This window comes from Cupressus sempervirens, chromosome 8, assembly GCF_028749045.1.
Source record: "Cupressus sempervirens isolate cs-2001-9-10 chromosome 8, ASM2874904v1, whole genome shotgun sequence".
Lineage (NCBI taxonomy): Eukaryota > Viridiplantae > Streptophyta > Pinopsida > Cupressales > Cupressaceae > Cupressus > Cupressus sempervirens.
This window is the reverse complement of record NC_143125.1, coordinates 156,782,492-156,809,160: the sequence shown is the minus strand read 5'-3', so window position 1 is coordinate 156,809,160 and position 26,669 is coordinate 156,782,492.

Genomic DNA, 26,669 nt, shown 5'->3' with positions numbered 1-26,669 from the left:
CTCTACAATTTAGAGGTGCATTGATAGTTAACTGCTTGTTCCAAGAATAACACTTTCCATGTATAAAAAATGCATTCTAAGAACAATTTAACTTCGACACATGCCTAGCAAAGGACCAAATTCTATTTTTGGCACCTCCAGATGCTCCTACTTTGACTAAAGGCTTCCTCCTATTTTCTCTCTCATATTTTCTTTGTTTTTGACATGTAAAGGGCTCATGCATCTAATTAATGAATAAAATATGGATGGAGTCCCTCTAAGAACTAGATTAACTGTTAGATTATATATATTTAGTTTGTTTTAATGTTTTAAAAGCATTTTATTGCATTAAGAATATCTCTCATTCTCAACACAAATTGAGGAGACAATTTCTTATAAATACCCCATTGTAAAATGTAACAAGGGCTACCATTATTATGCAATAAAATTATACTTTTGCTGCTTGCATTTGGAGTGTAGTGATTCTTGCCTGAATGTGTCATTGTTTTGTGACTTTTGTTCATAATATTGTGATTAAGCCAAAGGTTTATTGCATTTTTTTTGATTGTGCGATCTTTTAGTTCTGGTGTTTGCTACAAATTTATGAATCTTGTTGATGTATCGAGCTTGAGAAGAGATCATTGAATTGTGTCTGCATAGCTTTTCATTTCACATGAGTGCACTTTTTGTAGCCTTGCGATTTGATGAAAGGTGAAATACCATACGATTGTTAAAGTTTCTCACTGATGATTGCATCAGTGGATTCTAGGAAGCATTGCTCCTATTTTCATTGGTTTCCTATTGATTTCTTCGAAAGTTTAACTCGCAACGTGTTGTTTTCTGTAGCTTATGTCCATTAGGTTTTCAATTTTGTGTTATTTTAATTTCATGTTATTTTCTTTCAGTTTCATTATTTTCTTTGCTAACCCCTTGTTAGAATAGGAAATCATTTTAGTTGTATTGTTAGATTGCATTCATTGAAAAATAGAAAATACAAAGACATTGTTCTTTTGTGTGTTATTTTGAGACAATGAACATATTTTACTTCATTCCAAGATCAAAACAGAACTAGGAAAGGCCTCCTCATGAATAATCACATTTATTTTCAATTGAGAGGATTTTGGTACATCATGAGATAAATACTGAACCTTGGAGTTGATCCCAAAAAGATTAGCTTTTCAAGAGAGATATTGCACAATGGATTCCTGCCATTGACCTTATGCATAATGACCATCAAACAAGAATCTGATGACCTGATGACTTACAATCTTTAATTACTGATTCTAGATCCTTGTTCTACACAATTTGATCTGATCCTTCCTGATATGATATGTCTTTGCTCGAAATGCTGATGCTCTATTCTAACCAATTGGATTCTGCAATATTGCTCTTCCTTTTCTAAGTCGTTACACCCTCTAAAATTTGCTAGCATTCTCCCATAAACTTTCACTCATGCATGAATGATGGGGTTTCATCCTCCTTTTAAAGGCTTCAAAGACTTAGGGTTAGGTATAAATCTATGATCAATATTCATTGTTCTTTTCCCACTCAATTCTTTCACTTTTCCTATTGGTTGCATTCTTTCTCCATTTTTCTTATTTTCTGCATGTTGATTACATAGGGAATGAAAAAGATTCAATCTTATCTTCAAGATCCTTTGAGATTCATCCTGATTCAACTTAGAAATAGTTTACATCTGAGTTTGTGAAGACACAAACTCATATGTTGATTCTATGTTACTTGACAGTTACTAGATGCTGATGCTCAACACATATAGCAATTCTGTCTTGCTCGACATCTATAATAATTCTATTTTTCTCAACATCAATAATCTACTCAGCACCTATAGTGACTCGACATCACTTATCACTCGACACTTGATACTTACTCGGCACTTGAAGTTCACTCAACACCTGTTGAATTCCTAGCTCAGCACACATTGTAGCTCGACATCTATATTATACTTAGCATCAACTTAGAAATTGGTTAAGTGTGTTGACACTCAAATGTCAAAACCAATCTGAGACCAATAGATGCATCCAGGAATATTGGACCCTAGGGAAATTGATGATCTCTATGATGTTGTGGAGACTAGGATTTTAGAATGGTTAGATCATATTTTAGAATTGAGATGGAGTTTATGAAGAATGAGATCATGAGAGCTATTGTTGGCATACCTAGGAACATGGGTACTAAAGATGTTTATGAGTAACCTACTAAAGACTTTGAAGTTACTAGGTCAAGTGGTGAAGACAAAACTGATTGCATGGAGAGACCCATAGAAGGTGGGGCTAGTCAGTTGGGTAGATCTAGATCTTAGTTGAAGCTGAAGCATAAGATTGATATTTCTAATTTCTCCTGTACTTTGAATCTTGAAGGCTTAATTGATTGGATTGGTGAGTTGGAAGATCACTTTGAATTAGAGGATATTGAAGATCCTCTCAGAGTGAGTTTGGCACAAACTAAGCTAAAAGAACATATTGCTCTTTGGTGGAAATAATTACAAAGAAATAGAGAAGAGGAAGGTGAAATGGAGATCACTAGATGGCAAATGATAGTGACAAAATTAAATGCTAAGTTCATTCCCACTGATTATGAACTTGAATTGTTTAATAGGTTGCAAATATGAAATAGAAGGATATGAGTGTGAAGGAATATATTGGGGAGTTTTTTAAGTTAACTATTTGGTTTGGGCATAGAGAACTTTGGAAAGAGAAGGTGACTCAATACATTAATGGTTTGAGATTCAATATTAAAGATGAGGTTGGTATGCTAAAGATTGATTCAATTAAGGATGCTTATCAATATGCTTTGAAGGAAGAAGATAAGTGAAAGAGGAGACATCAGGGTAGTTCCCAAGGGAAGGAGAAGTAGGATCACTTAGCAAAGGATAAATCGAGTGTAGAAGATGAACCAATTTTTTTGAGCCGAGAAAGAGGATGGATAAGGTTTCCTTTAATGGTAATTGTTTTTGTTGTGGTGAAGAAGGACATAGAGCTTATAAATGTTCACATAAGGCTAGTGATAGAAGAGTTTCTATTGTGAATGAGGATGAAGACTTGGTCAATGAACCTAAGAGGGAAGGAGAGAACTTGCTATCTCAGTGAGTACTTTTTGGTGAAAGGGTATTGGAACCTTGTCAAATGAGTAATTTGTTTAGGACTCATTATAAGTTAGCTAGTCAAATCTACAATGTGATTGTAGATGGTGGTAGTACTAATAACCTTGTTACTAAGGAGATGATTTAGAAACTTTTTCTAAAGAGAGTGAGACATCCTTATCCTTATAGGATTGGTTGGTTAAAAGATGAACATGATTTGGAATTGAGGGAGCAATGTCTTGTTGATTTTCATATTGGACAGTAGAAGGATCGAGTTTTGTGTGATATTATGGACATGAGTAGTTGTCACATATTGCTTTGTAGACCTTGGTAGTATGATTTCAAGGCTATGCATGATTGTGTCAAGAATGTATGTATAGTTGAGAAAGGTGACATGAACTTTTCACTGATCTCTTTATAGAATGAAGAACTTAGTAGGAGGAACCTAAGATTTGGGAGCTTAGTTATGTTGAAAGATTCTGAGAGTGTTAGAGATCAATGTAGAAAAAAAACCTATGGAACATTGATGAAGGATGTGAAGAAGTAGAGTAAGAATTTTATTATCACTAGAAAGGATTGGTAGAAGTGGAATAAAGGGATAAATGCACAAGTTGATAACTTGGAAGATATGTATGTGTAGAACCAATTTAGGATTAATGTGTTAAATACCACAAGATGTTCTTCCAACTATTAAGAACATGTTTTCACACTTAGGGTGTATGATGTAGGAGGATCCTAGGGTAGTTAGCAATACTATATGCTAGAGTGGTTTGACCTTGAGGTTGGAGAGCTCAGTAGAAGAAGGGTCATTCTTAGTCATCATTGAGTTGTCATGTTGATTGAGGACCTAAAAAACACTATGTTACTCAACTTATTCTACATTACTTGACATGTGTGTTTCTTGGTTTATATTGGGTTGCTCAGCTTATACTATGTTTCTTGGCATATGTTGGTTGCTTGACATGTGTTGTCACTTAGTAGTGCTTGAGGGTTTTTCTAACGCTCAGTAGTATGAGGCATCAAATGGAGTTCTTGTGCCAACTTGGTACATTTAATGTGTGTTGAGTATAATCATGACATGTAGTGATTATAGGTATGTGTGAGAACCTATTTGGGTCTTGGTGATCTTTCTTATGTGTATTTAATGATTTTTGTAAGATAACTAAGGTAGTTTTATGTTTATTGTGTTCTAATTGCATCTGGTTGACTTATGACTAGATATTTATTTAATGTAAGGATTTATTTAATTTGTAGCTTTCTAGGCCAACTTGTGACTTAGTTTGGTATAAGTATAGGTTCTTGTGGAGTCTTGAATTATTGTTCATTTAGCATAGAGAAGATAGAGTAGTTGAGAGGAGAATTTTTTTAGTAGAGCTAGTAGCTAAGTGTGGACTTAGGAAACAAGATGGTTTCTTGGTGGCTTATGAGCACATGCTTATATTTTTCTTGGGATTTTATACTAGATCGTGGGTGTGGGAAAGCTAGTGGTTGGATCTTATGAGGTATTGTAGAACTATTATTGTAATTACTGATATATTTCATCGTAACCTAGAAGGCCTTACAACTGGGCATGTTGAATGAAAATCTTATAATTCTATTATGAGAATTGGTGTCATTTTGGATCCAATCTTTGTGTTCTTGTTTATATTACTCTATGTGGTTAATTTCTTAGGGGTAGGGTATCTCCTTCAGGGATTTTGCTACCTCAGACTAAATTACTATGAGTTATTTAGATCTTGTGAGATCTTGTATAACTGTTACCTTAATTTCTTTGCATTTGGCCATCTTATAGCTTGGCACATTGCATGTAATTAGTTATTTGATGATTAAAGAGTGGATTTTATATTATATCTTGTGTTGAGTATTGTCTTTTATCTATGTGGTTATTTTTTGGGGGCTTAGTTACTTCCATTGGGGGTTCACTTGGCCTTGCACTGCATCATTTTTGGTCTCCATGTTATTGGCCCAAAAAGACTCTTCTTCATAACTCTTACATGCATTTTCCTCCATTGTGTTGTAGTTCTATTTCCTTTGGTGAATGATGATATTTCATACTTGATATAATATTACATGTTATCATATGATCATACTAACCCTAAAGTTAGTAGATCCCTTTGTGCTATTTCTTTTGTTATGTGCTCATTTCCCTTGATATTTTTCTCCTCTTGGGGGAATCTCATACTAGAAACATTCTTTAGTGGATGCATGTATGCTTCCAATAAAGCTATTTCTCTCATTAAGGTATTTGCAATCACTTTAATGTGAGGGCATACACTCCACTCATCCTTTGACCATGAAGTTGCAAATAAAGATTCTATCTATAGATTGGAGTACCTTGGCTTAAGTGCTAGATATGATTTCTAAGTTATTTCCAAATCTATGCATTGTCACTTCATGTTTTTCATTCCTCTCTCTCTCTCTCTCTCTCTCTCTCTCTCGCTCTCTCTCTCTCTCTCTCTCCCCTAGTTTCTTGGAACTATAATCAATTCCTAGAGGCTTGGTATCTTTGGATCTCTCTCTAAACTATAGATAGTTTGGGATTCCTAATCCTTCTTTCTTGACCCTTCTTTTGAATACTAACAGTTTAAGAAGGTTGGTCTTTTTTTGTTCCCTTAAAGACACACACATCCTTATGCTTGGTTCACTTTTTTTATTCTTCTTTTTGTGACATGGAGTTCCCTTGAAGTTGGATCTTTTAATGGACTGACTAGCATTCTGCACACACATTCTAGACTATTTGGTTCATCTTTGATGGGTTGACTAGAACACCACTCACACTTTCTAAACTATTCAATTCCATCCCCTTTTGCAGAGACCTATCTCCCTTTCTTTTCTTTCCCCTTTCTTGTGTGCTTCACAATAAGGAAAAAAAACCTTATTGGGAATGCAAGTACACCCATTTGTAGTTCTTATATCTCTTCTTGTGATTTTAGATGTAATAATGACTCAAGTCTCTTTGGGGCTTGATGATTTCTTTGCCTCCTAGATCGTGATAAAATCAACTCTTTTCTCTTGATTTACTTTATCACGAGTTTTAGGAAACTCACTACTGCTAAAGTGGGGGTTATATTTACCATCTTAAAAAGGACACACTAGACTTTTAAGACCTTTTAGCACCCTTTCCATAAAACCTTTCTTGGACAATGGATGAACCTATTCTTAATGTCCTATTTTTCCTATCTTCTTCCATTTTCTCCTCTTTTCCTTCTAGCAACTACTTGAGCTCTCTGTGGCTCTCCTGTCTAGACCTCTAGGGCTTGGTTGACTTGGACTAGACTAGGTTGACCTAGGTTGACCATATCAAGGAAAAAGTTGAACAAGTTAACCTTATCCCTAGAGATTGTAAGTCTTGAGGCATGAAAAGCCTTAAGGGTTTAATTAGTTTAACTCCACTCTCCAATTAGGTTATATTTTTTTCTTGCCTAAAAAATCATATATAAGGATGCATGGAGGATTAATATTCATAATAATCATAACATACCATGGAATTCAATTTCATCTATCAAGCTCAAGCATTCATATCCTTTTGAAGGAAAGCAAGCTATTCAAGGAGTTCAAGCATTAAAGAATCCTTTATGGGAATTTTCTCTACAAGATCTAGCTTATTATTGGCCATCAAGGGAGGATATCTACATCGAAGAATTCTATGATGAAATAACTTGCACAATAGAAGAAATAATATGAAATATTATATAAATATTTGATAATAACTGAGAGTAATAGGCCACTTTGAGGGGGCAACCTCCAAATATCTCCAATAAGACCATACTTCACAATATGATCATCAAATAAGACTCACAACCTCCTATATATACCTAATTATGCTTATGTTGAATAGACACAACTCTACATAACACCTAGGCCGACCTACCTATCTAAATAATAATATAATAATTATAACATGACTTAATTAAGGATTAAGATTGCCACAAGTTGACTATTCATAACCCTATATACACCAATATTAAGGGTGTAGCATGCCCTCTCTCTTGAAAGAAGCATTTTCCTCAATGCTAACCAAGTGTGGATTCTTTTGAATGAACTCCTCATCCTCCCATGTGGCCTCTATAGACACTTAAAATTGTGCTAAAACACTATATTAATTTATTTAATATTTCCCTTGACATTACAATAAATTATTTACTAACTAATTATATTTGTCATATGCTTCTGCTTATTTAATTAAATTTATTTAATGAAATAGGTTAACTTTCCTAATGTATTTAAATTTAATTAAATACTTTCATCCCTAATGTATTAAATTTATTTAATGCATGATCCCCTTTAAATTCCCTTTTAAATAAATCTCATTTATTTAATTACCCCCATCTTCATTAAATTCTCTAATCTTATGATTAAATTAAATCCTATTTAATTTAGTCTTAAACCTATCCTAAAACCTAGTCTACACCCATCACTTTCATGATTCTAAGCCTACCCACTACTTAATCTCACTTATTTATCCTAAACACCTTGCTAAACCCCTTTTAATTCCTAAGTGTGTGCTCACACATGTGTGAGAAATCTTCACACTTATCACACCTCTCACACCTTTCACACTTCTTACACCTTTGTCCCCCACTCCTTCCTTCAAGTTTTCTCACACATGTGTGACAAACTTTGAATGTTGACCCTTGCATGACTTATCTCTATATATCCCTTGTGGCACCTATGTGGATGCCACATGGATGCCACCTCCCCAAGATCTCTCTCAAGCCTATAAATAGAGCCTTTTTCTCAAGCATTTTCCATCTCCCTCATTTGCATTGTTATCATGCTAGTTTGTTGTTAGAGCTCTTTAGTGGTTTTTAGAGTCTCATTGTTACTAACCTTTGGTAATTGCTAGATTTGCATTTCATTTGCACTATTAGCTTAGTTTTTTTCTTGCATCCACACTCATATCCTTTGAATGCTCTCAAACATGGTTGCTTCCATAGCCATTGTTTGAAGCATTATCCACTCATTTAGCATAGTATCATTCTCATATTACATTTCTTATCAAGGGATTTAAATAGTTGTGTTCTGGGAGATCACACCCACATCCCTCCAATCTAAAGCACACCAATAGGGCCTCTCATGGGTGCCTTTGTTGAGCTGCTTTGAGGTTGCATGAGGACTTGTCTTTTCGGTTGCATTGAGTTGTAAAACTCAAGGATGGTGTTAGTTATATTTCATTTTGTTTTTGAATATTTGATGTATGCATGTAACTAACATTTTCTTGTTTACAATTACTCTCAAAAGGTTAGGTTTTCATGTATAAATTTTGGCACGTCTGATGTGACCCACATCGCTATTTTCCCTTCAAAAAATTATCAAAAAATCATAACTCATTGTCAAAATTTGTGCATTGTCATTTGCATAACACACAGTATCGTTTACACTCTGTCGTCTCCATAGATTAGCGTATGCATAGACTAGTGTCTGTGTAGATTGGCATCTCTATCCTTCTTTTTTTAAACCCACCTATACTGACATTAAACCTGAGTTTTAGGGTTTGCATCATTTCCTTTATCATCTACATTGTGGGTGGATTTAAAACTTGTTATAAAACTAAATTGTCATCTATGATTGAGAATTGTCATTTGCGATCCTTATTTTTTCATCTATGTTGTGTGCTAAAGAATTTTTTTGTCTGTAAGTTTTAGCATCTGCAAATTTGATTTGTTGTCTATGTCTAACAAGTTACCATTGAACTGCTAACTGTACACCCCCTATAATCTGTCATCTACATTGTGTGCTGAGTACTTTTATCATCTGTGAGTTTTAGTGTTTGTGAACCTATTCTATTGTCTACATTTGACAAAGTTTCCATTGGCCTGTGAAACTGTATGCCCTTGTACTTTGTCATCTGTGAGTTTTAGCGTTTGCACTTTTTGTCATCTGCGTGTTTTAGCATTTGCGCAATTCTGTCATCTCTTTTTTTTGGCAGATTAATCAAATTTTAAACACATTATTCACTGATAAATTATTTTCTAATATTTCTAACAAGTGTGTATCATAGGAAATTCACCTTGGAGGATTTAAAAAATTATAGTGATTTTAATCATTTAGAAAATTTGTAGTGATTTTTATCACTTATAAGACTAGATGGTTAATAAACTTGTATGAAATAACCATTTGTCTTTGGGATGTATGTTGCAAATTAATAACTAAAATCCAAACACAGTCTTGAATGCTTTAAGGTGAAATATTACATTCAATCTTGAGTGCCTTAAGGGAATTTACACATATTTCATTGGAATGCATGATGCTCAAAACACACTCTTGAATGTCATTAAGGACTGAATAAGTTTTTCATTAGAATGCATGTTTAGGATAGTCAAACACAATCTTGAATGCCTTAAGGAAATTGACATGCTTTCATTGGAATGAATGTTTAGATAGCAAACACACTCTTGAATGCCTAAGGTTAATGAAGCTTGCTATAAAATATTTGGATTTGGTGCTTAAAATTAAATTACTCAATCTTGAATGACTTAAGGAAATTGGTTTCATTTTCAACAATTTTCTTATGTTCATGATCAATTTACTTTTGTTGACAAATCTTCACTTTTTATTATGTTGATGACGTTATCAAGTTGGAAAGAACAATGTATGCTTAAACATGAGTGTCTTCAAGAGTAGATTACAAAACTTAAAGCTTCATTGGGAAAGAACAAGTGTCTTTTAACCCCAAGGCCACTTACATATTCTCTCCTCTCATGCCTTCAGGTGATCTTGAGTGCACAAGAAATAAGTAGTCTTATTTATTTTTTTAGGAGGCCTACTTGGGGATTTCATCACCCCTTGGGACAACCTCAAATCTAGTGTTCTAGTGGAGTATAAGAATTGGGAGGTGAACTTAAAGACACCTCTCTTGGAAGTAAAATATAGTCACTCTTGGCTAAGCCCCAAAGAACTTTATACCTTTGGGAAGTGAAGGTGGAGATTTGGGTTACCCTCTCCCCCTAACTATGTGGCATTATTTTATTTCATCTACAGATTTTGGCCTCATGTACCTTGCATATATCAAGGATGCCCTCTAGATAACCCTTGTACATCCTAGTGACAACCTTATTAGGATTGTTGATGTGTTCTGCATGCTTGATTGTTTAAACATCCAAAACCAAAACCAAACATCAAACAAGTTCCAAAAATGAGTGAAATTGTGAGCTAAACTTTCAGTGAGTGAAACAGTGGTAAGTGGGTCCTCTTGAATCATGGTTAATTTTAGGAGTTTCTATATATGGTCTAGCATTTGAAATTGGTTGTCTTCTAGTCACAATTTGTTGTGCATTTCTTGTGTTTGAAACTATGTGTTGTTTTGTTCCTGCCATGATCGACAAAGTCAAACCTAAGAAGGTGAAATTATCCAAACCATTTGCCTACAAGAAAAGGAAAAACCTAACACATGGTGATAAATAATTATGATACACTATCAAAGACAACCAGAAAGAAGAAGCTAAACAAGACTGTTATGATAGAATTGAGTACAATGCTAAACTTTGAAATTGGTTTGTCTTCCCTGGAGTGAACCCAAAGTTTTTGTTCTTAGTGAGAGAGGATTGAGTTAACTACATAAGTGACCACCACACCTTCATTTTCCACATCAACCCCATTTCCCAAATTTCTAGTCTTCCATTTGCAAAATTTCCTCTAAGAGAGCTTGATCATTTGAACTTGAAAACTTTGACATAAGAACCTCTTCTGAGATCACAACACATAAAAAAACATCTATCATAGTTACATTCACTCATGTGGGATCACAAGTCTATCTCCACATAAGTGGGTATCTTATAATCATACTTTATTTGCAAAATCAAGGTCTTTTGTTGACCCCTTTTATCACATAAGGTTCAGCGGCTCTCTCATACATTCTTCTCTTTCTTCCATAGTCTTCCACCCATTGGTTTGGTCACTATTGTATGGTATATACATGATTTGGTAGATTAACATTTAATCCCATGTCTCACTTGTTATAATCATTAAGGCAACAAGAGATGGAGAATCCTTTTCCTCCACAAACAACCTCATTGGGGAGTACATTTCCCTCTAGTTTGAACTTTGGCATGCCTAGTTTAACATCCACACAAGAACCAAAAGATCCCTTCTGTAACATAACTTTGAGAAGTAATTCACATGATGATGAGGAAGTATACCAAGAAGAAGACCCTATTGACCACAAAAATATCCCTAGTGATGTCCAAACATTCCTTGTAGATCCATACAATTTGGAAATGATGGAAAAATCTATTAGGGAAAACAAGACTAAGATCTTCCTAAAATTGGTTAAAGATGGTGTTAATGTCCCTATGAGTTTTGATGAGAGCACCTTGTTTAGATAGGTTACAAAGGGTGGTGTTCCCATATTGCCAAACACAATCCAAGCATCTGACAAAGGAAAAGAACCCACAGTGACAACTAGTGTTATACCTACATCAAGTGTCTCCACACAACTAGCATTCCAATTAAGTGTGGAACATATCCAAAAAATCATTAGTGCTATGCCAAACACTACTAATGCTAGTCTTCCACAGTCAACCATGACAGGTCCAACTGTAGGATGCTTAAACATTGGGCAAGTGCCTACTCAATAGATTGCAATTCCAACACAACTGCTATATTCTTCTTATTTGCAAATGCCAACAAGTATGGTGAAAACATCTGTGCCAATTCCAATGATTGCATATCAATATATTTGCCAAAGTAGCATACCACCATCTCCACCACCTCATAACACATTTGGGAATCCATACAACTTTGGAGGTGGGTTTCAATTCGCAACAGTCACAAATGTAACCAAACCAAGATCTAGCCTAGCAGTTGCATGAACTTCAAAAGGGTGAAGGATTTCTCTTTTGAGAAAATTTGTCCATACCATGAACAACAAAGGGGTGAAGGATTTCTCTTTTGAGAAAATTTGTTCCATACCATGAACAACAAAGGGGTGAAGGATTTCTCTTTTGAGAAAATTTGTCCCTTTTCATTTGACAGATCCATTAACATGATACCATTTCCATCAAACTTTGAGATTCCTAAATTTGATAAGTACATGGGAGAAACATATCCTATCACACATCTCAAGGAATTCTCTATTTTTTGTCAAGAAGTAGTCTATAGTAAGGATTATCTTAAGAGGCTCTTCACACGACTTGGAGGCCCCACACTAGAGTGGATAATGAACTTACTCAAAGGTTCCATTACCTCTTTCAATGATTTAACAGGGAAGCTTGTAGAAAAATACTCTTACAACATTGAACATCATGCCTCATTAAGTGATTTCTGCAACACAAAACAATGAAATGGTGAAACATTTGCCAACTTTCTACAATGGTGGAGGCATCTTGCTAATCGTATGCCATATAAAATTAAGGATTCCCACCTTGTGGATATATTTATCAAAAACTTGATACCAAAGATGTCTTTTCACATGAAGATGGTTGGTCCCAAAGATTTTACTACATTAGTCAAGAGAGGCAAGAACATTAAAAATGAACTTCTAGATAAAGGTGCCACTAAACATTATAGCTCATCATCCTCAAACAATGACACAAACAACAATAGAAAACCCAAATTCTGGTTCAAAAACAAAGGTGTCACACATGATGGTGTCACTGATGTTAAAAGTGTACAAAAATTCAAACCATGACAATCAAAATCAAAACAATCAACAATCTTGCAATCAAACACAATATATTCCAAAAACTAGTGGATCAAAATTTGATGGTGTTTCCCAACACACGACCTTTTGATGAGAATCAACCCAAATCAAAATGGTATAGGAAAAATGAATATTGAAAATACCATCACATCAAAGGACATGACACTAACAACTGTATAAAACTCAAAGTCTTCATTCAGAACCTTGTTGATGATGGAGAAATTGAGGTAGAAGGAGGACCATCCTCTAAAAATGTTAAACTAAAGATATTTCAAAAGCCATTTCCTAACCACAAAAATGACAATAACAACAATGGAAACAACAATACGAACAATGTAAATTGAGCTTCCACATAAAATGCATTACACTATGACTATTCTACTAACCACAAATCAAGGTTTGACTCCTTGTGTGGCAAAATAGAAACCAATGATATATGTGGGTTTGACTCCATGTGTGGCTACATTGAAGAGGTAGAAAATCATGTGAATACCCTTGTCCTACAAGTAGCTGATTGTGATGCAACCACTTGATGGGGAAGAATTACTTTGCAAGCCACCACTCCCAACCCCACTAATCCATTAGTTCCACATGCACCTCCTGTGCCATCCACCTCACAAAGGCCTGCTTCTTACTATGATGTGTTGTCCTCATTAGGTAAGACTCCTACACAAATATCCATTCTAGAGCTCCTCACCACATCACCCATCCACAAAGAGATCTTGGAGACTACTCTTTTAGAGTCTCATGTTCCTGAAAACATTAATGCCTCCCAATTCACCACCATGATTGGAAACCTTGCCACACAAAAACACCTTGTATTTATAGACAATGATTTCCAAGGTCTTGATCTGCACCATAATTTGTTGCTCCACATTGAAGTCCTTATACAATGACATAAGATAAAAAGAGTCCTTATAGATAATGGATCCAATTTGAACCTTTCTACATTGGAGATGATTCATTTCTTGGGATTTCCAGAGGACCTACTAGATGTCAATAAAAGGATAATATTCTAAGCATATGATGAAAGAGAAAGAGAATCAAAAGGAGTTATCATGTTACTACTAAAGGTTGGGCTAGTCATCATAAATACTGAATGCCATGTCCTAGACTTGGACTTGCCATATAACAGTTTTCTTGGTTAATCATGGATACATACACTCAAAGAGGTACCATCTACATATCATCAAGGCTTGAAATTTCCTCACCAAGAAAGAGAGGTCATGATTCCAGGTGATCCTATGCTTTTTGCCTTATGTAAAAGATGGAAGGTGCACCAACAAATTTTTTTCCAATCAGTGAGTTTTCTAAGGTTATACCTAAATCTCTCACCATAACAGAATCACCTTCCACAATAGTGTTAGAGTTATCAAATAATGATTCCAATTCCCACAAAGGAAACTAGCCATAACAGAATCACCTTCCACAATAGTGTTAGAGTTATCCAATAATGATTCCAATTCCCACAAAGGAAACTAGAAGGTTGAAGATACTAAGGTCAATACTATAGGGAAGAAGGTTACTTTTATTAACCTAGGAACAAGAGAGTATAAGTTTGAAAATGCCTTGTGTGTTGGACAACTACCACTCTCCCCTAATTCCTTTGGAAAACCTTCACAACTACCACCTACTTCCAATAAGGACACTATGCATGTTAACAAAACAACATTTGAACATTGGGGTTCACTTAGTGATGAACATATGGAATCTAATATCCTAGATTGGCTATATTTTGATGGAAAGGATGAACCTATGAAATTCCCCAAAGATAAATATGTTAAGGCCCCTCCCATCATCAAAAACATAGGATATCATGGTACTAGCTTTGGACCTAAATAATATGGAATCAAACAACCCCTTGAGGCTAATAACTATCTTAAAGGATGTGGTTTGGGCTCCATTAAACCCAAGGTGTCCTTTGTTGACAACTATTGTATGGTTAACCCTAATTTTGAGATTGAAGAAGAGAAATTCTTTGAAGTAACCTTCTAATACATTGAGAATGACCTACATAACCATGTCCATGCCATTACCATAGCTGACCTTTCATCCACCAACCTGCCTCTAACCAACCCTGACATGATAGATTGGGACCTTCAAGACACACCACTAGCTCTCGATATCTGTAACTTTGATGAAGTAGTGATGGCACTCTTTGTCCTTAAAAATCTCCAAGATTACAAACATGAGATACAATACAACAAGGAAGCCTACTTTGGTAGCTAAGTCAACTCTCTTAGTTGCAAAACTGAAAAAAGAAAAGAAAAAAGAAACGTCCTCTAGTGAAAACTCTTATAGAGCACTTTTGGATGAAGAAAAAGATAAAATAAAGGATGCATCTTTTGGTGAAAACCTCCTAGAGGCACTAGAAGAGGGAGAGTTTGACTTGCCATTCAGATCTTTACCACCAGAAAAGTCATCTATCTTGAATGAGGACACAATTCTAGTCAATTTGGGTACATGGATAATCCACAAATCACCTACATGTACAACTACCTTAAGTACCAAAGAACAAAAGGCAATGACTGAGTTCTTAAAAAAGGGTAAAGTCAATTTGGCATGGACATACAAAGACATGCCTAGTTTAGACATAGATTTGGTTATGCATCACTTAACAGTAGATCCCAAGATTAAACCTATGAACCAAAAGTTGTATAAAATGCATCCTAATGTAGCACTTTTAGTCAAGGTAGAGTTGCAAAAAATGTTAGAGGCAAAGTTTATCCACCCTATTGATTATCCTGAGTGGGTCTCCAACATTGTTCCTATAGGAAAAGCATCTGGGGGCATCCACGTTTGTTTAGATTTTTGAGATTTAAATCTAGCATGTCCTAAGGATGATTTTCCACTTCCTAACATAGACATCATAGTGGATTTGACTACTAGACATGATATGTTGTCTTTAATGGATTTTTTCTCTGGTTACAACCAAATCAAAATTGTAGAAGAAGATGAACATAAAATGACATTTACCATCTCATGGGGGACCTTTTTTTACCAAGTCATGCATTTTGGCTTGAAGAATGCTGGTGCCACTTATCAATGCACAATGACTACAATACTCCATGATCTTCTACATGTCATAATGGAGGACTATGTTGATGACATCCTAGGAAAATCAAAGACACGTGACTCCCACATTGATGTTTTCACCACCATTTTTGAAAGGTTGGAGAAATATAAAGTGCGCCTAAATCAAAAGAAATGTGTTTTTGTGGTCAAATCAGGAAAGTTGTTAGGCTACATTGTGTCAAGAAGAGGTATTGAGGTAGATCTTGCCAAAGTAAAAGCCATCATGGAAATGCCTCCACCTACCACTTTGAAAAAAATCCATAGTTTTTAGGGAAAGTTATAGTCCATTAGATGATTTGTGGCCCAATTAGCAAATACAGTACATCCACTTCAAAATTTTCTTCACACAGGCACTAAGTTTCAGTGGGATTGCCTATGTCAGAAAGAATTTGAATAAATTAAGGTATACTTGGCTAATCCCCCAGTTCTAGTCCCTCCAATTTTAGGATAGTCATTGATTCTATACATTTCAACCACTTCAGTTGCCTTAGGTTCCCTTTTGGCACAACTAGATGACAATGGTAATGAGAAAGCTATATACTATCTTAGTCGAACAGTAGTTCAATATGAGTTAAATTACACTGCTATTAAGTGAGCCTATTTGGCAATAGTCTTTTGCACGTAGAAACTATGCCATTATATGCTTAATCATACTAAACATCTCATTGCCAAGATAGATCCACTCAAATATTTTCTATCAAAAGCCTCCCTCATTGGTTGAGCTGCAAAATGGGTCTTGATTTTAAGTGAATTCAACATTGTCTATAAGGATCGCAAGGCCATTAAGGGACAAGTAATTGTAGACCAACTTGCTGAAGCTCCTCTTCTAGGTGACCATCCCATAGTAGCAGACTTTCCAAATGACACAATTATGACTCTTACCCCTAATACACATTAGAAGCTATTCTTTGATGGTTTCTTCACCCAAAAAGGATCGAGGGCAAGAATTTTATTTGTTACACCGCAAAGAGACCTCATTCCTAAGTCTTATAAAATATCATTCCCTTGCATAAATAATATAGATGAGTATGAAGGATTAGTTACAGGGTTGCGTCAAGCTATCAGATGGAATATCAAAAACCTTCTTGTCTTTGGAGACTAGCAATTGGTCATTAAGCAAGTCACAGATGAATACCACACAAAGGATGAAAAGTTGTTGCCATATCATAGGATAGTTGAGGATCTTAAAGAACACTTCATAGAGATAGTTTTTTAGTAGATCCCAAGGGCTAATAATAAAGCAACAGATGCTATGGCTACCATTGCCTCCATGATTGCCATGCCTAAATATAGTCCTAAATGTGAGTTTCTTGTTGAGAATCTTTTTATTCCTGCTTATGTGCAAAATGATTTAGAGTTGGTGTGTGAGATTGTCAGTCTCGAGTCTCCATTGTACACCAAAATTTTCACCTATCTATATCACAAAACTATTCCCATAGCCCTCACCCCAAATCAAAGAAAAACCTTCATTCGTCACATTGCCTGATATACTATCTTAGGTGATACACTTTTCCAAAAACACTTCGATGGAACCCTCCTCTAATGTCTCAATTTAGACAAAGCCAAAATGATGTTAGAAGAGGTCCACCATGGAATTTGTGGTTCCCATTCCAGTGGCCTTACGTTAGCAAAAAATCTCCTTAGAATGGGTTACTATTGGCCTACTATGGAAGCAGATGCCTATCATTTTGTAAAGAGATGTGTTCCTTGTCAGCAGCATGGTGATTTGATACATGCGCCCACCCAAGACCTCCAACCCACCATTACCCCATGGCCCTTTTCCCACTAGGAATTCAATCTTGTTGGTCAAGTATACCCAAATTCTACAAATGGCCAAAAGTATATTATTGCCACCATTGAGTACTTCACAAAGTGGGTCGAGGCTATCCCATTAACCTACACCACAAGAAAATAGATTTCAAAATTCATCTTGAATTACATTATTTGTCATTTCAGTAGACCTTAGGACATCATGACTGATAATGGAATGCCTTAAAAAATTTAGGAAGTTTCCACATTGTGCAGGAAATTTAGAATCACCCAACATTTTTCCACCAAATACTACCCCGAAGGCAATGGCCAAGCTAAAGCTACCAATAAAACCATTTTGAAAATCTTAAAGAAAACTATTGATGGAGCTAGCTGTGATTGGCACCTCCAAATTTCTCTCACCTTTTGGGCCTAGTGTATCTCCATCTATACCCCCATAGGAGCCACTCCATTTTCTCTTGTTTATGGTTCCAAAGCTATCTTGCCCATTGAAATTGAGTTCCCTTCCCTCAGAATCTCTCTCAAGAATCTGATGTTTGAAGAAGAATACTAAGTTGCTCATTTGCAAGAGCTACAACTCCTCAATGAGAGATGCCTCAATGCCCTAAACCACCTCCGTGTGTATTAAAATTTCCTTAAGCTTCAGTATCACAAAAAAGTCAAGCCATGGGAATTTGAGGTGGGTGACTTAGTTTTGCAACATAACATGAAGAATCTTTAAAACCATGAAAAGAAAGGAAAATTTGAAGCTAATTGGCTTGGTAAATTTATCATTACATCCAAATATGGTTTTGGGGCATATTAGATTGCCACTTTAGAGGGGGATCCACTCCCTGAGCCTATAAATATCCAACATCTCAAGAGGTTCTATGCTTAAGTCTTGCAATTCTTGTACAATATTGGTATAGTCCCACAAAAATCCAAAAAAAAATAAAAAAATAAGAAAAAATCCAAAAACATTCATAAAATGTTCTTGAAAAAAGACTAAAAAGAAGAAAAAGTTCCTAAAAAAAGTATTTTAGTCCATTATCTTTAAGGCTCATCTCACTTCACCCCATTCCACCTTTTTCTTCTCCCTGTTTGTGAAAAAGTCCTATCTAACTTACGCTTTTCATGCATCCAATAAAAAGACCTCTTGTTTGTGAGGCTACATTTCACTCCCATTTTTCAAAAGACCTCTAGTATGTGAGGTATTTTTCCATCGAGTATTTATCCCAATCCTATTACACTAAGCTTTTCGCACAATAGTGATCACGAAAGAACTTAAACAAAATCACCTTTGAGACTTAATGATTTGAGAAAATTGTTCTTTTCATAGCCCTTGCCAACAAAAATTTTTTGATGACCAATGTCAAACAAAAAAAACTTGTATAGGATGAATCCTTCCTATATGTGGCATTACGACATTCACCTTTAGGCCTTAAGGTTCTTGGTAGGAACTATGGATTGAATGATTACTTGGTCATGAGGTCTCTTTTTTGGTTGATTTCATTTTGTGTGTTAGTGAAAGCCTTTTATGGTGTGCCTTGATCTTCCATATTTTGGTGACACCTAAATCGCTCTCACTAAATACAAGTGTTGTTTGTGGTATGATCTATTTTTGATGCTTTTTTATGTATGTGTCAGTTTCAAGTTATGGTTATGCATTGTGCAATGGGGGCAACAGGTTAGTACACTTTCCACCAAAGATTCCTAAAAAGAATTTGGGTGTACCTAGACCTCTCTAGGGCATATACGACATTTGTTCCACCATGACTATGCAAACTACACCTATTATCATAAAGTATCTATTGTGTTGAGAGTTTAGTCCACGCAAAGGAGCCTTGACATTTATGCTTCTATAACATATAATGCATAAACTCTTTTGCAAAATTAAACTAAGGTGTGCTCTTTCCTATAGACACAATTGAATCCCTTCGTATCATGTAGTTAGGATTCATGTAGTGTAGGGTTTCATTACACCCTACTTGAGACAAGGGTCTTGTTTATTCCCTCGCTCCTATGCTATGCTACTTGGTACCTACAAGAAAGGAGTTTTAACACATGTCCATTCATTTAGGTTCATTCATGTTACATTTTCATATTTGCATCTTAGGTTCGATCATTTCACTTTGCATTCATACATTCATTGTCATATTACTTATGCATTTTATTCATTATTAGATTGCATTATTAGTTCATTACATTAATTCATTAAATGCATCCATTATAATCATCATATCTAGTGACATATACATCATGAAAAAATTTCACAAATACATAGAGTGCATCCATACATGTAAAATAACACAATGCATACATCTCATCTTCACCATCAAACCTGCATCATACACACATTAGGTATCATATATAAATCATAGGTAACATCACATCACACACATGGGTCCATTGAATCATGTCATATATATATCAAAAGAATAAATGTTTGTGTATAGTCCATATACAAAAAAAATCATATAGTGTCATCATGTACAAATGCATCAGTGTCACTCTGTACAAATGCATCATCAAAAACTCGCTACATCTGCACCTCTCTATCAAAATTGCTCACTATACAAAATTAGACTGCTAGCTATGAAGGCCCTACCCCTCCTGTATCCCTGCATTTTGGAGGTTGATGCTGTCTAATTGACTGCTCTAACCTATCCTGGCCCCCTGTGGTCCATGAGCTAGAGGCCACATGAAAATCTAGTTGCTACTGATTGGCAGGTACGACATCATGATATAAGGACCTATAATAGGCCACTCTCATATTGCCTGTGTCTCTTCTTAACAAGCTACCATCACCTCCTACATCACTACCATGGCTACCCCAGGCTATACTATCTATTTGGCTATATCTCACTGTCGGTAGTACTCATCTAGTTGGGCCTAGTGAGTGTCTCGCTCTGCCTGTAATGTAGCTAGCTCTCACTGAAGGGTCTCTATCTCTACAAGCTCCTTGACATCCTCTTCTATCCTAAATTTTTGAACTTGCCAGCATATATCCTCACCTATAGGGCTATCAAGGCCTACTAGGCACTATCTGCTCTAGATGTCTATGCCTGCACCTCTGCCTGTAGGGCTGCCAAGGCCTACTGTATATTATTTGCCCATGCTTGCTTTGCCTGTACCTCAATACCCTAGAGTCAGGAAACCTCTGTACGAAGACTATCCCACTCTTCCCTAACCATATTTGCATCATCTACACTTGGTGGTCTCTCTACCTGTGGCCCTAGTATCTGAGGTCCCTATACCTATGGACCTTGTGGTGGCCTTGCTAGTACTGGTCCTCTCCTCAGGCTAGCTGTACGCTTTTGTGGCCCCTACTATGCCACCTATACTAGTGGTGGCACCACTGCTACCTACCTTCCATCCCTAGCTCCATCACCTTCTCCTCATACCTACTTCATTGGTGGTGGTACTCTAGGCACTATCAATCAAACTAGCTGATATGTTGCCCACCACTATGTATAAGCTAGAATCATCCTGACATCTCCTTGATCCTGGTTGTGTACCTAGGGCATTGGTTGGATTGATCACTAGGAGATCCACACTAACTATATGTTGGTTGCATGACCCCATAACCTATTGTACTCCTAGGATACCAGTATAAAAACCTTTCTAGATTGCATCTTACATATGCCCAAATTGCCTCTACACCCTAGAGGGCATATCCTCATAATCACATGCATGGACCTCCTGATGAGTGAATGGTCTATCTGTGTATATGGGAGATATTGCTGATCCTCTATATCATCCTCTCCTCCCCCTGCCAAAATACTGCCCCATCGCTCCATGCCATCATGAGGCATTTAGTCAAACATGATAATCTCATCCAAGCACCTATGCCAGAAACCCACAGACTTTGTAGAGGTGTACTAGATTGGTGGACTATATCTACATGCAAATGGCTCACCTGGTTGTCGAGTCTCCTATGTAGTAATGGGTCATGTAACACCTATGTGCTCCCACAACCACACCATCAATAGTGTCTGTCCTGGACCCATGGTTCGCTGTGCCTTATAAGCGCACATGTGGAGGTCATGATATAGCTTTACCAAAATAGTATGACCCTAGTAGTAGACTACACTATCATCCTGTAGCAAGGTGCCAAGCACTCATGTCCATCCAATAACCATGCCTAGCATGGTCTGGCACCATCCTCTAAATCAATGATGCAAGATACATAATAAGTCGTGACAATATCTACTCTAGTGCCTCTCACCATGTGAGCCATGATCCTTGAATCGACAGTCTTTGCAATTGCCTCCCAAACAACTCTTACAAAAATGGATCTACTCCCTCTAGCACATACTTTACGTACATCCCATAGATGGGCACTTGTAGAATCTGCCACACATTGAGTAGAGTGATGGTCGCTTCTCTAGTAGGAAAATGAAAGCTTGATGTAAAAATGTGCCACCATTTGATCAATGCTAACAACTTTGTTGAATATAATCATAGATCTAGCCACTCATACATGTGCTCTAGCTTACATAGCCACACATGTCCCCACTCTACCTCTATGAGTCTCTCCCCCAAAACCATGATCAGTAGATAATGCTCCCTCGACTGGAATACCACCATCTCCTCCTGTAGCATAGACATGTAGATGGTCAATTTCCTTATATCTTATGCAATCCTTAATATGGGGCATCCCCCTGTTCTCCACTAATGTGTCCCAATTGGCGAAGAAGAAGATCAGCACAGACACTGATCTGCAGAGATGTTGATCGATGCAAATGTTGATCCACAGAGATGCTGATCAACATAGATGCTAATCCATGGAGACGACAGTCAGAGATTTCATTTAGGCATCTCTAACAATTGCACATATGCTGGTTTCCCACCAATGATTATTGTTTTGTTGTCTGTAGAGACAATGATATGGAGATTGTCATCTCTATGCCCATCTTTGACCCCTAATTCCCCCTTTTGTCATTTGCGCAGACAACAGGATAGATCCTATTGTCTCTATAGACCTCTCGATCTCTATTTTTTTGTCTACATAGATGACAGGGTGGAGACTATCATCTCCTCTCTGATTGAGTTTTTGGCCTATTTAAGATACCATCAATGCTACCTATCCAATGAAATTAAAAAATTGATAAGGTGGGTTAGTCGACTCACTAGTGGGCCCATCTTTGCCAATCTCTGGTGCTCCTAGACACACTCTCCAAGCTGCAATTTGTTGATGGGGTCCATCCTTCACTCTAGTTCTCTGCTCTCTAGTTGTGCAAATGACCCTTCTTTGAGCCCCTTGGAGGCTTATATAGGCCCTCTAAGGCCACCTTTTGAGCCCATGTCCTTTCTAAGCCATGTCGATCCCTTGTTTACCCCCAAGTCATGCAATGTCTTTATTTATTCCCTTTTCTTTCCATTTCCTTTCTTCTAAAGACCTTTTCACAAAAATTTCCCATAATTTATTTTTTACGCTATTTTTGTGAGGGGTCACCCTCCTCCTCTATCTTTGCTTCAACACTACTCTTAGGATTCCTATCCTTTCTGGGGCAACCTATATATTTTTTTCTTTGATATGATGTCATCTCGACATCACATCAAAGAGGGGCAAAATGTAGACACTTAAAATTGTGCTAAAATACTATATTCATTTAATTAATATTTCCCTCGACATTATAATTAATTATTTACTAATTGATTACGTTTGTCATATTCTTCTACTTATTTAATTAAATGGGTTCACTTTCCTAATGTATTTAAATTTAATTAAATACTTCCATCCCTAACGTATTAAATTTATTTAATGCATGATCCCCCATAAATACCCTTTTAAATAAATCTCATTTATTTAATTCCCTCCATATTCCTTAAATTATCTAATCATATGATTAAATTAAATCCTATTTAATTTAGTCTTAAACCTATCCTAAAACCTAGTCTACACCCATCACTTTCATCCTTCTAAGCCTACCCACTACTTAATCCGACTTATTTATCCTAAACACTTTGCTAAACCCCTTTTAGTTCCTAAGTGTGTGCTCACACATGTGTGAGGAATCTTCACACTTCTCACACCTCTCACACCTTCCACACTTCTTACACCTTTGTTCCCCACTCATTCCTTCAAGTTTTCTCACACATGTGTGAGCAAATTTGAATGTTGACCCTTGCATGACTTGTCTCCATATCTCCCTTGTGGCACCTATGTGGATGCCACCTCCTCAAGACCTCTCTCGAGCCTATAAATAGAGCCTTTGTCTCAAGCATTTTCCATTTCATTTGCTAGTTTGTTGTTAGAGCTCTTTAGTGGTTTTTAGAGTTTCATTGTTACTAACCTTTGGTAGTTGCTAGATTTGCATTTCATTTGCACTATTAGCTTAGTTTTTTTCTTGCATCCACTCTCATATCCTTTGAATGCTCTCAAGCATGGTTACTTCCATAGCCATTGTTTGAAGCATTCTCCACTCATTTAGCATAGTATCATTCTCATAGTGCATTTCTTATCAAGGGGTTCAAATAGTTGTGTTTTGGGAGAGCACACCCACATCCCTCCAATATAAAGCACACCAATAGGGCCTCTCATGAGTGCCTTTGTTGAATTTCTTTGAGGTTGCATGTGGACTTGTCTTTTTACTTGCATTGAGTTGCAAAACTCAAGCATGGTGTTAGTTATATTTCATTTTTTTTTTGAATATTCAATGTATGCATGTAAGTAACATTTTCTTGTTTACAATTTCTCCCAACAAGTTAGGTTTTCATGTATATAGCCTCTTCAACTAGTAAGTTCTTCCATTGGATGAGATAATGAGTCAAGGTTTTGCTCCTCAACTTCTTTGTGTGTGTTTGAAGAATGTATCCTGGTTCCAAAATTATTCTTCCTTCATCAAGTTCTAGTAGTACTATTTCAATAGGAATATTCTACCCAATTACCTTCTTCAAACAAGAAACATGAAAAATTGGATGTATCTTTGTTGTTGGTGGTAACTCAAGCTTGCAGGCATCACTACCAATCTTTTGCATAATTTGGTATGGTCCATAATATCTTGGAGATAAATTATTATTCTTTTTTTGTTACTTCATTCAGATTTGTTTATAAGGCTACAATCTCAAGAAGACCCAATCCACAACTTCAAAATTTCTTTCACTATGATGTTGGTCCGCTTGCTGTTTCATTCAATTTTGTGCCATAGCTAAATTGTCCTTGAGTTCTAAAAGTACCTATTGTTGATGAAGCAAGTGGTCCTCTACTGCTTGAACTTTTGGTGACACCTTTAATGATGATGTAATGGAAGGAGGATGATATCCATAAAGTGCCAAAAATGGAGACATTTCTAATGAGCTATGAAAAGAAGTATTTTATCACCGTTTTGAAAGAGGTATCCAATCTACCCATTGAGATTATTTTTTTGAAGTGAAAAAATGTAGATATCCTTCCAAACATTTATTAACAACCTCAATTTCCCCATCTGATTGAGGATGGTATGAAGAACTATGAGCCAATTGAGTACCAAAACATGAGAATAAATATTTCCAAAAGTGACTAGTAAAGATAGGATCATATTCACTAATAATAACCTTAGGTGTACCATGTAGCTTTTACGTATTCTCCAAGAAAACTTTTGCCTCTATAATTGCTATAAAAGGATGTGATAATGCAATGAAATGTGTATATTTAGTGAGGCAATCAACTGCTACTATGATGACATTATGACCTTTAGATTTGGGAAGCCCTGTAATGAAGTCCATGGATACCTCTTGCAAATTTTGGCTAGGAATAGATAAAGGTTGCAAGAGACCTGATGTCTTAATTATTTCCCCATTATTTCTTTGATAAACCAAGCATTCAACTAAAAATTTTTGAACATCATCTTTTATTCCTTCCCAAAAAAAATCTTGCTTGACCTAATGATATGTCCTTAAAAATCCTGAATGACCACCAATTGGGGATTCATGTACTTCTTCAAGAATCTTGTGTTTAAGAGTGGAATTCTTGTAGATATACAAGTACTCCTTATACCAAATAATATCCCCCTTTGAAAAAAACTTATCTAAACTACTAGGGTCACTTTTTATTTGCTGGATGAGATTACTTGTTGTAACTTCATTTTTCCACTCTCTACCACCCAATTTTCTTGTAATATTGAAGGGGTACACAATAAGGCTTCATCATTTTCCTCCTATCCTAGAAAGTGCATCAGCCACAATATTTTCCTTCCCTTTCTTGTACACAATTTCAAAGTCATATCCCAACATCTTAGTGACCCATTTTTGGTTCTCTTTTGACGATGTTCTTTGTTCCAAAAAATATTTTAGGCTATCATGATTTGTCTTAACCTTGAAGTGTCGACCCATTAAATAAGGCCGGCATTTTTTAACTGCATGAAGGATTGCTAGCATTTCCTTCTAGTAAATAGGTTTTAGTTGATTTTTACCTTTAAGTAACAACTCTCAAAAGCAATTGGTCAATCTTCTTGTATGAGAACTGCTCCTATCCCATTTCTAGAAGCATCACATTCCATAATGAATTCCTTGGTGAATTCTAGAGTGGCAAGCACTAGAGTTATACACATAGCCTTCTTCAATTGCTCAAATGATACATTAGCAAATTAATTCCAATGAAAAGAATCCTTCTTCAATAGAGTGGTAAGGGGTGCTGCTATACAACCATAATTATTTACAAATCTTTTATAATATCTTGTCAATCTCAAGAAACCCCTAAGCTTCTTAATAGTTTTTGGAATGGGCTATTCCATGATAGCCTTAATTTTGTTAGGGTCCACCTTTACTCCTTCATGTGAAACTATGTGTCCCAAATACTCCACCTCCTTAAGACCAAACCTAGGCTTGGATGGCTTAGCATAGAGTTGATGATCTTCGAGTAATTGTAATGCTTGCTCTACATACTACAAATGTTCTTCCCAAGTCTTGCTATAAATTAATATATCATCAAAAAACACTAACACAAAATCTCTCAAGAACTTCTTAAAAATGGAATTCATCAAACTTTGGAATGTAGATGGTGTATTGGTAAGACCAAATGGCATCACCAAAAATTCATAATGATCCTCATGAGTTCAAAATTTTGTCTTACAAATATCTTCCTCCTTAATTTGAATTTTGTGATAACTTGATCTAAGATCTAACTTGGTAAAATACATAGCA